This window comes from Pangasianodon hypophthalmus, chromosome 17 (assembly GCF_027358585.1).
Source record: "Pangasianodon hypophthalmus isolate fPanHyp1 chromosome 17, fPanHyp1.pri, whole genome shotgun sequence".
In the NCBI taxonomy this organism is placed as follows: domain Eukaryota; kingdom Metazoa; phylum Chordata; class Actinopteri; order Siluriformes; family Pangasiidae; genus Pangasianodon; species Pangasianodon hypophthalmus.
Genome location: NC_069726.1, coordinates 18,817,472 through 18,824,871, shown reverse-complemented (window position 1 = coordinate 18,824,871; position 7,400 = coordinate 18,817,472). Strand labels below are relative to the sequence as shown.

The window sequence follows — 7,400 nt, the reverse complement described above, 5'->3', positions numbered from 1 at the left end:
CTTCAATGAAACTCGTACAATTATTGTGCTTCCGTCCCGGAAGGAGCTTTTTACATACGAAAGCGTAACAAATGATTGTCAGCACTGTTATTAATAGGTTTTAGACGGAAATCAACTGCATTTTGGTCATTTTTAGGTTAAAAAGAGTGTGCATAAACGTCTCCCTCCGTGTTGAACATTGTCGGTATTTGGTGTCGGGCAGTTGGCTGGTTAACAGCGCTTTTCCGTTCTGACCAATCAGAGCTCAGCACCATGTCGGCTCGCGCTATTAGAGCGTCGCGCGCCAGTCCCTCCAACAGAGAGCAGAAAGGGCTGAACATCAGCGCGGCCATTTTCTCCCAAGCTGGAGCTCCATGGCCAAAATGGGCTTCCTTTGTTTCTAAAGGGATCTAAAGCTTGATTTCATCATCATCCTCATCTTTATGGACTATTGAACACATTACAGTGTTTCTGTGTACAGGATTTCAGAAGAAGGAAGATGAAATGTTGGATCATATCCCTTTGATATTTTTAAGCTTCTGTGCTTTTTTTCCTCTTCTCTTCCTGGAATCCATCTTTGTCCTTCCAAACTAGGTCATGGCACACCCATATAACCAGTATTTTCTTTCTAAAGTTAAAATGCTACTAAATAAAACAGCTTGTAACTGATTATATAACTGCTTTAAACAATGTAACAAATACACATGAAAGCTCTGAGGCCCTACACTGTGCAAGGCCAAGTATGAATGTGCCTTTGAGTAAGTTTATCTTTATTGTCTTTGCTTAGTGTTGTATATTATTATTATTATTATTATTATTATTATTATTATTAAATATGGATTTTTTTTCCCTTTTATATGATCACTCAGGATTTATGGCACTAGTTTTGTGAGCTCTTTTTTTTTTTTTTTTTTTTTTTAGATTCACGTGCATGCCTGTTTTTTGGGGTTATTATTTTGTTTTTTAGATCCATTCAAATTGATTGCTTCTCACATTTCAGAAAACAAGCCAGGCCAGAGAGAGAGAGACAGAAAGAAAGGGGAAAAAAGGACGATTGGCCTTTTGCATAAAAAATGCTGAATCACAGGTATGATGTGGTTGTTGGTACGAAGCCATAATATCTGTAATAATGACCAACCACAATGTCCTATATATGCCAATAGATTTATAAAGGCTCATCAGACCCATAAGTAATACTCATCAGGACAAGTCATTGACAAATAAGTCATCATTAATCTGCTATTAAACTCACAATCCTCTTTCTATATACATTTTCACTAACTGAGCACTATAATGTAGTCTAAACCTATTTGACCTTGTGTCAAGGACATATTTTTTGCTTGTCTGGAGTTTTAATCTCCTAACAGCATATTGCTCAGATTTCTCCCTCTCTCTCCTCTCCTCTGTCACTCCAAAACACACAGTCAGTAAAGCTCTAGTGGAGATATTTACCTTAACACTGGCTTGGAATAATTTTATCAGGCCTAAACGCAGATGAAAGAGGGACGTTTTCATTCCCATCGTCGGATCCTTTAACACAGGGCTTTTACAGAGGGGTCGGCTTGCGACGCCTCAGAGCAACAAAACCAGAATAACCATCTTTTCTGCCTGATGGTTTTTTTTTTTTTTCTTAAGAAAATGAAATCCAGCATAATTTAAGAGCGCAGCCTCTGTGGAGTGAAACTGCTGGAAATTCTTGGGGCTGATTTTTGTTAAGAGCCTTTATGCAAACCATCCCCCTCATTTTCTTGCTGAAGACAGGATGAAGGAGAAAAAAAATGCATGAGCTCTTCATTTCTCAGAGACAGACAGAGAGATTTCATCAGCTTTTATTAAGGTAATGGACATTTCACTGCAGGGGAAACATTTTAAGTGTAAGCTTGTTTTTTAAAACTATATATATATATATATATATATTTATATTATTTGCATTTATTGCCATGTCCTAATTTACAAGAATTTGCAAACCAAACATGAATTGTTGTTTTTCTGCAATTAAAATTTTTCAAACCCTTCATTAGCCTTTTTTTCCTGCTATAAACTGCAATTCTGCATCAAGATAAATAATTACTTTTTAATGAATATTTTTGCTTTTTAGTTTTAATCTTAGTTTGAACCTCTCCTTTTTGGCAAGTTGAAAAACATGCTGCTCTTTAATGGCTGCTTAGCTGTTGTCTGTTTTCAAAATGGCGGAGTTTCTAACAGCAGCAGCAGCAGCAGGAGGAAGAAGAAGAAGCCGGTCCGCCATTTCTGGGCGAGCCACACTCACATACTACCTTACTAAATAGTATGTGAAAACTCCTTCACTTGAAGTTCATCGATTATGTTTATTAACATTACCATTTCGTTAAAGAAGACGACAAGGATAGACTTTAAACATTACACACTACCTTACTACATAGTATGTCAAATTAATATGCGACCTGAGGTTTTGACATACTATTTAGTAGAGAAGTATGAAGGCTTTGGAACGTAGCCATGGTGACCTACGAGCGCCAATAGAGGCGCAGCATTCTCGGGCTTCCATTTCACGCGCAGACATTCTAACGTTCTATTCTTCTGTTTTTAAAGGGTTTTAATAATCTAGAAAGTTTGGACCCAAGATGGCGGGTTTTAACCATATAAGGACATAAAAGTAGCTTAAAATTTCAGTTACAGAGCAAAACGGGCATTTGCTCGTCTCGTTTTCTGTAACCCCACCTTCGAGAATGTTCCACACAGTAACTCGATACAGGACAAGGAGTAAAGCAGAAGCTGAGAGAGAAAGAATGGACATTTTGTTCTATGATTTTGAGCACACGTGATATGTCTGCAAATAGTGAGTGGTATGTGGTGTGTAGATCTGCGTGTATACTGTCTTTCCCCCATTTTATGCATTCATTTTATTGTATTTAATATTTTGCAGTGTAGTGCATGCATTTTCCAAGGCAACTGTGTGTCTTTTTTTCCCTCCTCAGCACCTAGGCTGGGAGCATTGCAGGAAACTAGTTACATGTTCAGAAGCTTTCATGGGGTCAAATATTCAGCAGTAAACCTAAATGGTGCTAAATCCTGGGTCCTGTCCAGGTTTCTTCCTAATATTTCTACACGAGAAAGAAATCTTGATATGAAATATGATTTAGATGGTGGAAAATGTTAACAGTGGGTACTGGCATTCGAGTAGGAAAGGCACAAATGTAGTGTACAAGTGAAAAATTGATTCATGTCTCAGACAGAATACAGATCCATGAGATCCAACACCGACCACCAGAATACTGCTGGGCATAAGCATTATAATGAACGAATATGAGAACATGGATGCGTCACATGTTAAAAACAAGCTTCGAGTAGCTTCATGCAGTTGGTCTAACCTCACAACATAGCAGGAGTAAAAATGGGAGCAGCCTGGAGGGTGGAGGGCACACGCAGCTCCCACAGAAGTGCTTTTGTCTGGTTCTATTTTAAACACACAGAGGGACGGACAGAGAGAAACCCTGCTGACTGCTGTCAAGAAACTGGTTTCATTTGCACCGGATCCATAAAGAAGATTATCATCATTTGAATAGGTATCTGTTAGGCCATGTTTGTGAGTACACTCTGACAGTACGGCTGATTTAGGAGCTAATCAATGTTGGCTGGTTAAAGATCTGCAGATGTGGAGAATTTCCAGTGGATTGAGTTTAGGGTTCAAAGGTCAGATTATGCGGTTAAACCTATGACAGCATGACTACAGGGTTTGCACACAGTGTTTGTATTTAAATATAGCATTTTGAAAAGGAAGTACTCTTTATTGAGACTTGCTTCAAAAGTGATTGAACGAGAGAGAATTACTATGGAAATGATATCATTATCTATCTCTGATTATGTATGCAATTCATATAACCTTACTCGTTTCATCTTAATCAGTACGTGAAATGAAATGCTGAAATATGACTGGCAAATGAGGCGTTGTTCAGCAAACATTTTTTTTCTATAAAACCAGTTAATACAAGACAATTCCTTGAATGTCCTGGCATTTCATTAAGTTCATTTAAAGTGCTGCAAATTAATGATGTTTAAGAGGAAATTACTAATTACTAATTGTCGATACTTAGTAACATAAGAATTACACAATTCTGTATATTGTATATTATTTCAATAACATAAGCATGATATTTTTGTGTCATGCATACATGTAAAAATACAAATGTTTATATTGCTTTATATATTTTTGTGTATTGTGCATATTTTTTAAGGCCCACAGTCTTTTTCATCTTTTGTTCTGCTCTGCCTTATGCTCGCTCTTTCTCTCTCACGCACACTCAAGGATCTGACTGGCTGTTGAGTGAATCATTTACACATTCCTATGTTCTATGTTTCTATGTACATATAAATCATGAATAAAACACTGTATAGCCGTGAGAGTGTAGGTGTGTGTGGGTGTCATATGACTCACATGGAGAATTAAAGAAGAAAATCTGGTTTCACTGATTGCACTAAACACCTCCCTCAGAAGCTGTGTGTTTTCAGATGCCGTGTCATTAAAGGCTGTTTGAAATACACCAGTGAAATGAAGACTGCTTTCTGAGAGTGTTCAATAAGAATGTACTGTATTACACAATCTGAAAATGTGAAGAAAATAGTAGAAATAGTGGTACATGTCAATGAGGTACAAGTCAAGAGAAAGCGTAAGCCACTTGTATCGAAATCGGTCAAGTATTCAGCGGATCACATGGGACGGAGTATTTTTGATGGCACCTCATGGCATTTTTATAGACTTTTGTGTGTGTGTGTGTGTGTGTGCGACTGAATTCCGAGGAAGCATACTGCTAAGTAAAGATGCACATCTAGGGTGCAGCCTACACGCAGCGCTACTGAGTGTAGTTACATTTACAATACATTTACCTCATTTGGCTGATGATTTTATCCAAAATGACTTATAATTGAGACAGGATACTGGTGAGCAGTTGAGGGTTAAGGGGCCCAACAGTGGCAGCTCAGCGATGCTGGAAATGATCTTGTTATCTTCCTATCAGTAGTCCATTCCCATAACCACTGAGCCACCACTGCCCAGACATGTAGTATGAGCAAGTTTCTTCAGTGTGACAAGGAGCTGCACTAAGAAGTAGTGTGTCCAGAAAGGCTTGTCAAAGATTTTCATAGCAAACTCACCACACAAGCAGTAGAGAGCTCTAAAACTACAACCTGTTTCTTTAATACTTTTTTTTGCATGAAATTAACTTCATCAAAGTGGAACAGAAATTTTTTTTCTTCTATGGTAAAAGCACCATTTCCCATTTTCTTAGCTCTCATGTTTCTCTTCTTTAACATTACAATAAAAGAGAAGAAAAATACGGCCTTTTTACTCACTGGCCTTTTTATTCTCTTGTAACTTCGTTTATTATGAAGTTCTAGGTCTTACCTTATATGTTCAAGTAGTAATGTAAGCACTTAAGTGCCTTGTAATTAATTTTAATGTTCTATTTCTAAGTATTGGTGTTTCCTGTATGGTTATTTACATGTACTGGAATAAAAAACCTTTTAAACTGTGGTGTACTACTTTCAATCCCTTATCTCAGATACTTTTCATTTTGGAAGGCCAACTTTGGCCCCCTGTCGGTCTAATTTGTCCTCCATTATGGTGCCTGTGTGCAGGAGAGTGAGACTCTTTCCAGGATCCAAAGAGTACCATATAACTATATTTAATACAGTGCATGTACAGTGAAGTCATGTGTAGCTGTGACACATGTAGAACTTTTCTCTTTAACAGTAGAAATAAATGCCAGACATTCATCATGCAAACAAGTCTCATCTTTGTTTTGAAGCCATATTTTTGATGGTTTCATCAAACTCATCAATACATAGCTAGAACTGGTAGCACTCAAGCTGTATGCAAAACTATAGGAGAGGAGTCTTCATGTAATTGTTATTGGTCTGTTAAACAACTGTTATACACAGTTGTGTGAAAATGAAAAATACAGCATAATATACACTGCCATGTGATGCTTTATAATACCTCTATCATTATATAATAATTAACTCACTGTTTATTGTTACATTACATAATAGCACCACTGTTAGCACTGTTATGTTTATTTAATGTTAAATTAAATAGCACTGTAAGTTATATATTTTTTTATCATAGCACCATGAATAGTATTAGTATTAAGTAATAATAGAGTGTTAGTTAATAGAGCATTGTAACATTTTTATTATTATTAGCATTTTGCATTATATGTGTATTTAATATATATTTCATTGCACACTATGTGTGTCTGTGCATATATATGTGTCTATACACACACACACACATATACATATACATATATACAAGCACATTATGTACATCAAGGCATGGACTCCACAAGACCTCTGAAGGTGTGCTGTGGTATCTGGCACCAAGACGTTAGCAGCAGATCCTTTAAGTCCTGTAAGTTGTGAGGTGGGGCCTGCAGGGATCGGACTTGTTTGTCCAGCACATCCCACAGATGCTCTATCGGATTGAGATCTCAGGAATTTGGAGGCCAAGTCAACACCTTGAACTCTGTAATGTTCCTCAAATCATTCTGAAATGTTGCCATTACGGGGTGTACTTGGTCTGCAACAATGTTTAGGTAGGTGGTATGTGTCAAATTAACCTCCACATGAATGCCAGGAGCCAAAGTTTCCCAGCAGAACATTGCCCAGAGCGTCACACTGCCTCTGCCGGCTTGCCTTCATCCCATAGTGCATACATGCCATCTGGCTGTCCACATGATGTAAAAGAAAACGTGATTCATCAGACCAGGCCACCTTCTTCCATTGCTCCATGGTCCAGTTCTGATGCTCACGTGACCATTGTAGGCGCATTCGGCAGTGGACGGGTCAGCATGGGAGTCTACATAGCCCCATACACAGCATGCTGTGATGCACTGTGTATTCTGACACCTCCTTATCATGGCCAGCATTAACTTTTTCAGCAATTTGTGCTACAGTAGCTCTTCTGTGGTATCGAACCAGACAGGCTAGCCTACGCTCCCCACACGCATCAGTGAGCCTTGGGTGCCCATGACCCATTCGCTAGTTCACAGATTGTACTTCCTTGGACCGCTTTTGGTAATGTTCTGCCATTTTGGAGATGTTCTGACTCAGTTGTCTAGCCATCACAATTTAGCCCCTGACAAAGTCGTTCAGATCCTTACGCTTGCCGATTTTTCCTCCTTCCAAAACATCATCTTCGAGAGCTGACTGTTCACTTGTTAATATATCCACTCCTTGACGAGATAATGAATGTTATTCTCTTCACCTGTCAGTGGTATTAGTGTGTGTGTGGTGTGTATGTATATATATATATATATATATATATATATATATATATATATATATATATATGTACACATATATGTATGTGTATATATATATATATATATATGTATGTGTGTATATATATATGTATGTGTGTATATATATATATATATATATAT

The 7,400-nt window shown here is 37.7% G+C and overlaps 1 long non-coding RNA gene across 1 annotated transcript; it reads left to right on the top strand.

The window, feature by feature from the left end:
• The first annotated feature begins 598 nt into the window (after positions 1–598).
• On the top strand, positions 599–5,486 carry LOC113544033 (uncharacterized). Its single transcript, XR_003404468.3, has 2 exons — positions 599–737; positions 980–5,486. It is a non-coding gene; the product is annotated as an uncharacterized LOC113544033 (long non-coding RNA).
• Positions 5,487–7,400: the final 1,914 nt, after the last annotated feature.